Source organism: Triturus cristatus, chromosome 8, assembly GCF_964204655.1.
Source record: "Triturus cristatus chromosome 8, aTriCri1.1, whole genome shotgun sequence".
Taxonomy (NCBI): domain Eukaryota; kingdom Metazoa; phylum Chordata; class Amphibia; order Caudata; family Salamandridae; genus Triturus; species Triturus cristatus.
The window spans coordinates 35,555,078-35,564,565 of NC_140591.1; positions in this window are offsets into that span (position 1 = coordinate 35,555,078).

Sequence of the window (9,488 nt, forward strand, 5' to 3'; positions counted from 1 at the left end):
GCCCTCACTCAGTCCTGATATATGTCTCCTTCTCTCTCTCTCTTACTCTTAGTCTTTTCCTCTCATTCTCTCCCGCTCATTTTCTCTCCCGATTTCTCACTCTCTCTTGTTCTCTTCCTAATTCTATCTCTTTCTCTTCTTCTTTCTGTCTCTTTTCATTTTCCACTCTGTATCTTCAACATTTTGCCTCTGCACACACACGCACGCACGTATACACACACACACAGACGCACACACACACACACACAAATACACACGCACACACTCACGCACGTCCTGCCCCAGAGAGTTATCTGCTCCCCAGGTCTTCCTTTATGAATGATAAGGTGAAACAGTACTGCACCCATTAAAGATGACACTTTCACTTTTCTCCCCTAATTACTCGTTCCTGCCTATCTGGCATTTTCTTAGAACAATTTGTTGAATAATGACCAACATTAAAATGAAGACTCTTAACAATTTATACGAGGAGCTTAATTTATCATGTACCTTCCCTTATCTCGCCGCGGAATATATTTTCAAGTGCCTCAGAGGTGCTGAGAACAGCGTCATTTTCTTAAGGGCGCCGCATGTATTGGTAACACATTTAACAAGCATTGGCATAGCCAATAGGTCTCGCCTTTGGGACCTTATCAGTGTTTAGCCATGCAACAGTTGTTTTTGTGATGGAGCGGGTAGTACAAAATGTTGTATACCCCCTCATTTCTGAATGTTCATACTAATTAGAATAATCTATTAATTGTAATAATATTAATGTGTTTTGAGTGGTACTTAACCAACCTTACTAATGTATGAATTACACGTGGGATTCGCATTTTGCATGTCTAAAATAATTTGTAAACTAATATACGTACGCATACTAATACTAGAATAATAGAATATTGCATGATGTATGTTGCTTTTGTGATGTAATTGTAAGTTGCACCAGATGAGATCATTGGGTGAATATAAACGCTTTAAATGTCCCCATTATGCTAGATAATTACATACACATAGGGGAATTAGTGAGGGTTAAACATTTTATTCGTTATTTCCATGTTTTAATTACTTTTTGTGTTTGTTTCGCTTAAGTTGACCGATTGGGCCTATGACAAAATGGCCGACCAACGTACACGACGAGACAGCTACCATTCCACGAGGTTTCAGACCAAGTGCGCATGTCCCAGGCTCCTGAACAAGTGGCCTCAAGATGACCTACACAGCCTGTACCCGAACAAGGTCACGACTGGACTTTTGCCAACAGCTTCAACAATGGACAATTTTGACAACCGGATGGATCATGTCTGACGGTGTGACATCATAGACTTTGGGAAACCGAAACGGACGATCTTAACCATCCAATAAGAAGTGCCCAAAACTGACTTTCGTTACATTTTCTCATTACTTTTATTATAAAAGATGGTAGAATAGTGAGTTGCGCGGACCTTTTCCTTTTTCCTGACGTTATGCTGACGGAGAGGACGATGACACTGCAGGACAGCTGTTTCCCTGAATCTTTGACAGACTAAATTGCTGCCCAATTTCCTGATGAACTGAGGACTCTCAAATTGATGAGCATTGATTGATGCGTACACGATTATGGTCCAGACCCAATCTTTGGGACTGTAGCGTGCTGCATGACGACTTGATTGACTTAGAGGACGACTAATAGCCAGATTAGGTAAATATGGTGTTCTGTGGTTTGATTAACGTTTTATAAAAAATTTGCATTAATTAGATAAACAATATTATTGATTAACAAGTAAATGTATTGGATTATTTATTGAGAAGGAATTGATTAAGATTTGAATATAAATGAAAGAGGATTAAAATCACTTCTCCAACACAACTAATTGATCCATCGGCTAAGTGGAAGGAATATCTAGAGGTTCAGGATTAAGATGTGCTGGATTAAGGATATTTAGTGTATGTTTATGTAAATAAATTTCCTTTAGGTTATAAGATATTCCTTTCATGTCAGCGTTTGGAACACTCATCTCACTCGTAAGTGCAGACCAATGAAGTGTGAGTGTTGGTGTTATGGGCCCCACCAACGAATGTATGGAGTGAATGCGTTAGTGTGATATTTGGTCTGTGACGAAGGGAGGATTTGAAATTCCACGCTTCAACAGTTGCACCAAGGATATTGTGCTGCATAACTAAATACTTATCGGGTCACAAAAGCGAGACCTATTGGCTATGCCAATGCTTGTTTACTTTAATATTTCATGTAGTGATACAGTGCCCATCAGTGAAGTTTTATTTGCTAACACTCTATATTTGTGCAGTTGCAGGCTATTATCTTTCCTCCTTAGCGCTCTTCCCACTCGTTCTGTATCAAGGGCAGTGAAGGGTGGTATCGCTCGAACAGTAAATGTTTCAGCACCCAAGCTAATATGCTGCATAGATAAATACATATAAGGTCTCAAATGCGAGACCGATTGCATTGCAAATGCTTGTTGTCATTGTGTTGTACATAATCCATGTAACGTTTGGTTCTACAATACGCTTTTTAGCATTCAATCACTCGTGGGACTTCGCCCTGTTGAAACCTTACAAGCTGATGTCTTGCCTCATTATGGGGCTTAGAATTTGCATTACAATTCTCCATGTACACGAAGATTGCTACATTTCTGTTAATATGTTGTGCATAGTTATTGTAATATACTGTTACACAATGTTTGCAGCTCTTGCGCATGTATTCCAATTGTCCTTTTACACGAAGAGCGCTGACTCAGCCGTTCTCGGCCTCCTGGTAACTATGGTGATACTAGTTGCTATGCAATGCATCTAGGGCTGTTCTCCCTACGTCGGAGTCAGCGCGTGCACTTCAACGCATTGACTTCATCTGGTCCCTCTCCCCTGCACTCTCTCGGATGCGAGACACCCGTGTTCATTCATTTCCATGGACCTGGTGAGCGCATTGCTTGAGTCATATGCGCAATCGCCTTTATTTCGGGTATAGACACGAGAAGCAACTCGTGATGTCATTTCCAACATTAGCCAAGCGCGATGATGACTTTCTAGAGACGCTAAGGCTCTTTTCTTGTGCCCGGCGCCTCCAAGTAAACCCATCCGTGTCATTCTAGGTTACACGTGGGTCTTTTCATAAGCCAGACAGCTTTGAAATAATTTGAGCGCACTGATGCGTGCAACGCTTCTCCTGAAACCAGGAGCTTGCGTTTTTAGGTCTCGGCTGGCGTGGGCTGCGCACATGCGCAGTCTCGCTGGCGAGATTTAACGTTTTTAAGTATTTTCTGTAAAGGGCTTTAAGCCCTGCCCCTCTTTTACATTGGCTGGCGTCACCGTTTATGCTACATGGTGGCCAGCCATTGAAAAAGAGCTGATCGTGACATTTTCGTTTGGCTTTTTGAGCCATCCCATTTGGAAGGGCTCGTCTGACTTCCGTGCGTCGTGAAAGCTTTCTTATCTTTATGGGGCCATGTGTTTCAAACACATGGCCCCATAAAGACAAGAAAGCTTTCACAACGGACGAAAGCGAAAGCGGACCGTGCTTGCTTATGATTCTTCTTAGTTTTTGGCCTCGCAGTTTCTTTTTAGGCGCTTCGAGGCCACCTGTGTGCCATGTAATGCTATGTAAAATTAAATGAAGTTATTAAGCTGTTGCAACTGTCTGCCCGTGTCTCATTCAGTCACTCCACCTTTCCTTTGTCTCCTCACGAAAGGCAGAGAAGCCCCCACAGTGCCCACCTCTCATGTGTCTTTCTCCCTGTGCACAACACACGCCTCATTAGGCGCTATAACAATACTTTGCCATAAAGGTATCCTCTCTTACTTGCCTTCAGGTTCATCATTTCTCCACTCGCTAATTATACCCCCTCTGCCTCCACCTTTTTTCGCTGTTCCTTGACTTCTTTCTCACACCCCGTATCCCTTTCCCACCTCCACTTCTTTTATTTCCCCCTCTCTCTACGTTCTCTCTCTTCTGTCTGTCTCGGTGAGACCCTCTTTCTCTAATTGTTTCTTTATCCCTTTCACTCGCTGACACTCATCTTCTACACTCTTCTTCCCTCATTCACCTCCTCCACCCCTGCCTTTGCCTTAATAGTTTTCTCCTTTCCCTCTCTTTAACTTTCTATATCGCCTCGGTATCAACTCCGTTCCCCTTCCAGTCTGTCTCTTAACCCTCTCTTTCTCTAGCTCCTCTCTTCGTTTATTCTTTCTAAACCGCCCCCTTTCTTTCTTCGGTTTTCTCTTTATTCTCTCTCTCTCTCTCTCTCTCTCTCTATCTATCTGAATCATCACTTGGCTTTTTCTCTTTCCCTTCCATCTTGCCCTTTAGCTACTCCTTTCTCTGCTGCGCTCTGTATCTTCCCCTCTTCCCTCTGCCTTCTCCCCTTTATTTTCTCTCCTTCTTTGCCCCCTCTTTCATTCTCTCTCCTTAATCTCCTCTGCCCGAGCGGCGTGCGTCTCAGCCTCTGTTTAAGGAGGGCCCGCTGTACCATAGGGCGCGTCCTCCTCACAGTAGGCAGCGAGCTGTCGAGTGCCCAGTCTGCGAGGCTGTCTCAGTGGCGTAACGCATAAAGACGGCTTCCCCATGCAGAATGTAATGTGGGCGGTGGGCCCCAGAGTCTCTCAAACTGAACAGATATTCACTTGTCTTGGGCTTAATAGGGCCCCCCGAAGGAGTGAGGTCCCCTCTAAAGGGTTGGAGGCCCCCATGCCCCCTGCCTGTGTTAAGCCCCGTCCATGCACTTTCGCTGGGCCTCTGTCTGTCAGCAATATTTACTTACCAGATTTGTAATTCTATTTGTTATTGCTCGGGAAAGCAGAGTGGCTTTTCTGAGCTCTAAACTGTTTCATATTGCTTGCCATTGTACGCGCTCTGCCGGCATGCAATGGTAAGGCTAAAGGGCTGTGGGGGCCTTCTCCAAAACAAGGTACATTAGGGCCCCCTCCCATTGGACCTGGAGGGCTGCAGAGGGGTCTCCATTATGCTCCTTTGCTGTCGGATCCAAAGCCCTGTCAGCTCTTATGAAGAAAAAAAACTTAGGCCACTGTCATTCGACCATACGCCTTTAACCTGGTGTTTGCCTCTTAGGGTGCACCTCGAAATGATCGCCCAAACGTAGTAGCTAGCAGCACGTTTTTTTCAAGTCTGGCTTTGAAACTGAGACTGATACGGACTATTGACCCCCCCCCCCCCAAAAAAAAACCAACAAAAAAAACAGAGGGGGTTTTGATCAACAGGCCTCGTCCATTGGTCTGTTGAACTATCATTCACATTTTGCTTTCACCCACCACTGCATTGGGCTTTACCTGCTGGCACCATTCAGTAGAATTAATTTACTGCTTAAAGCCGGTGCACATTGTCCACATCTGCTTAAAACAATTTTTTCCAGTGGCATAGGAGGTTCAAAGTGTGCTTTTATATTTTATTTTAATTTTAACTTTAAATACCAGCTATTTATTTTGCCTGCAATTCGTGTGTGTTCTGTTATGGTGATTTAATTTCTTTTTTTTATTGTTGTTATAATGTCATTAAGTGACACTGCAACATTGTAGATGCCCGTGATTTGAATCCTTGTCTTGATCGGGCAGTTTATTCTTGACTTCTTCTCAAATAATAATAAAATGCATGGCACAATAGAAAGGCTTTGTATTAAAAAAATAATCACCAGTTAAACACCCACGTTAGCGGTTTTAAAAAAATAGTTATTTTTTATTTCAATCCCATGGCTGCCACACTTACCAGGCAGTATATTTTATTTCTTTTTCTTTTTGAAGCCAGTGCTTCTAACGAAAAATAAAAATATGTAAACATTGCCTCAGCATGCCAAGGCCACACCTATTGGCGTTGCCAGTGATTGTTTCTTTAAGTAGCTAGTGGGTTTTGGATTACACAAAGGGCTTGGGTTACACCAGTGTTGTGTCTTTTCCGGAGAAGCCTGAGAAAATATTGACTGAAAAAAACGATTGGCAAAATATAGACTCCAAAAGGCAGACTGCCAAAATCCTGGATTTACATAAATATGCTACAAAACTTTTGACTTGCTCTCAAGCACTTGTCCGCAAACATGCTACGACTGGAGTCAGAACTGAACAAGCATTGAAAATGCAATAGGTTTCGCCTTTGATTAAGTTAAAGCCATTTGCTTTGCTAATGGCTTTGTATAGCAAAGCAAATGGCTTTAACTTAATGAAAGGCGAGACCTATTGCATTTTTAATGCTTGTTCATTTATTCTAGCACACGATCATTTTGGTAGCAGTGCTGCTTTCCCCATTGATGCTCGCACAACCCTTGCTCTCGGTCTGCGCTTTTGCCTCAACCCTGTAATTTTATCATTAGTCAGAGCCGTATATAAACGTTTATATAATGCACATATACACCACATTAGTGATAGTGTAGAGAAATATAACTTCAAGTAGGTCGTTATAATGCACATATGCACTTGACCTTTCATTACCGAATGGCTCTCATTTTTATCCCTAGAAATACGCTGATTTATTATGCACTACGTCACATTTTTGAGTTTCTATTCCTTCTTGATGGATTCTTTTCTCAATGCCTGAGTTTTTCCAAGGCTTGTTTTCTCTCACCAATTGCTGTAAAGCCTCCTAACCTGTGAGTATTTTCTAAATTAAGTAAAGGCCTTATTACTTGACATTTTACTGAGCACGGATGTGCCTTCCCTTGTTTACTTTTCAGTTCCACTCTGTATCGCAGTGCCCTTCATTTTCTGGCACTTGGAGCCACCTAGCCCTAATGCCTATTTTCCCACTGTCGACCTGGCAGTGCTATACCGAGGTGATCCTTGTTGCCGTGTTCTTGTAGTCACACACCCTCGATTTAATTTGTACAATTATTGATGGCAGTCTGTAGGTTGCTCCCTCAATTGTCCTGATGAAGACCCCGCTCAGGGGTCAAAACGTCGACTTTATTGATATTCTGACCTGTACTTATTCATCCAGCCCAGAAGCAGAGAACTTAATATTCATTCATGACATCTCATTACTTGGGTTGCATTGTCAGTCCCTTGATACATTGTTAGACAGGTCGTTCTCATCTTTGTAAACATTGTAATTATTTTTACAGTCACTGTCACATCCCCATCCCTCCATGAGCTCTACCTGGAGCACTCCACTCACTGTGGAGCAACAGTTGAGGTTGTAAATTCTTGATTAATTCATAATATAGAAAGTTTTGATAAGCAAGATATCCTCGTGATTGTTCAATTTAATTTTGTTGCGTGTTTCATTAGTGGTTGGTTTTTCCTTGAGAAGCTTACCGGTCAGTTGGACCACCTGTTGTACGTACTAATATCTCCACGTGACACCCACTCTTGGACGTAAGACGACAAAAATGAAGCTATCTAAGTACAATACTAAACCAATATAAAGACCCTTAAAACTATAAAAAGGCATTATGGTAGTTTGAGGATAGAAGCATACAGAAAGCCATATTTATGAAGCATAAAAGCAAATTTAAAAAATGCGTTCAAAACGCGGTGTATAAAATACAATTTAAGATGTTAAAAACAAGTCTAAATTTTAAAAAGTTCCCACAGCTCAAAATGGCCAGATTGTTTATGTATTCTGAGGAGCAGGCGAAACATTACTGTTCACAGCAACTGCCGAAAATGATCACAGAGGCACCCAACGCATCAGGTCTATAGAGCAAAGGTGTCCCAGTGCATCCACTGCCGCGTCTGCCAAGGGAGACACAGCAGGTGCTGATTCCGCAGATGATGTGCCAGGATCCAGATCACAATGAGCCGAAGCAACCCAGGAGGGCTCATAATATGCATTCAGGAGCAGTGCCAAGCACAACAGGCAACAATACAAGTGAGCCATTAACAGGCCCATCTGTAGGGCAATGTCCGGGGGTTGATCCCAAGCATATGCCCACGCAACACTCAAAAGTGCAACACAGAAGGCAGTAAACAGGATGCACGTAGTGTAGTTAGACAAGCCAAGAAGACAAGAACAAATGGTAATTCAGCTCCTGAAGTAAGGGTGCACGAAAGTACTGTATCATGAATTCACGACAGAGGAGCAAATGTGGTAGTGCAATCCCTATTTGACCTCGTAGTGGGACATCCATTGCAGAGCAGAACAATTAAAAGCACAGTCCCGACACCTAGGATCAGGACAAGCTGTAAGCCTCAAAAAATGCCTAGCAAATGCTGAGCCAGTCAAGGCATAACTTCTGACACTGTAAGTGGTTACCACCACTGTTCCCAATAACGTGCGCGCATGCGCGCCCGTGCACCTCTGTCAAATGTAGTCGCAGTGCTGTGTGTGGAGCGCGCACACACAACACATCAAAGAAGAACGTTTGCGCCGCTGCTTTTAAAAAGCGAGCGGCGCGAACAACAGGTATTTCTTTTATGTAGAGCTTTTGTTTGAGCATTCATGTTAATTGCAGCGCTGTCACGAGCTGCAATTAACATGAATACTTTAAACAAAAGCACACAATCTGCCCATCACCCTGCAGCTGCGCTCTATTAAGGAAAGAAATTCCGCACGTCTACAAACAGGGTGTGAAAAGCACACGTCCTGTTTGTAGACTTGCTGAATTTCTCTTCTTAAAAGAGCTGCGCTGCGGGTGATTGTGTGACTTTGTTAAAGTTTTCAGGTTAATTGCAGCTCCAGACGGGCGCTGTGATTAACCTGAAATCTTTAACAAAGGCCCACAATCACCCCGTAGCCAGAGCTCTATTAAGAAAAGAAATTCAGCAAGTCTACAAACACGGCGTGATAAGCACACGTCATGTTTGTAGACTTGCTGAATTTCTCTTCCTAAATTAGGCGAAGGTGGTGTAGGGGGAGGGCGCCTAGACAGAGGCGCGTCCCATTATATGTTACAAAATGATGCAGCAACGTGTATTTGCAAACAAAAAGGTAATTTGGCCACTCTACAAGGTTTAGCAGAACAAGTGCTACATTTAAAAGAGTGCGTCACGACGCAATGATGTCTTAATTCAGTGAGCTAAGATGTGCAAGATCAGACGTGCATGAGTTTCATAGTTATTTGGCAATATGTGCACGCTCACCTTGACACAATTCTCCTTTCAGCACAGATTGTGGTTTTAAAATCCAGGTTTGCCTCATGCAGTGTCCATTAATACGCGGCTGCTTTCACTAGCAGGCTTCTCCGAGAAATAAAACAGCCATTTGATCCTGTCTGGGTGTTCTGGAAGGGCAGGAGCGGGCACCTAAAACATGTGTATGTGAAATCCTCTGTATTCCTTTTTACCATGGAAACGATGCCTCTGTTTGCCTTACTATCGCACTAAGCAGTCAGGAATAATTTAGACGGCTCTGAAATACCAAATGGCCCGAGTACACCACATCTATTTTATCTGAATTTAATTTTAGAGCGTTTCCCTTCATCCAGCGACTGCGCACGAGACAGGGTCAGAGGTTTACCTGCTTCTACACCAGGAGGAGGCCACAGAGGGTCTTCAACCCCCTCCAGCACCCACAGAACTGTTACTCAAGCCCTGAAAATTGTTTTATTAAAACGTGTAGTACCTTGTTTTTT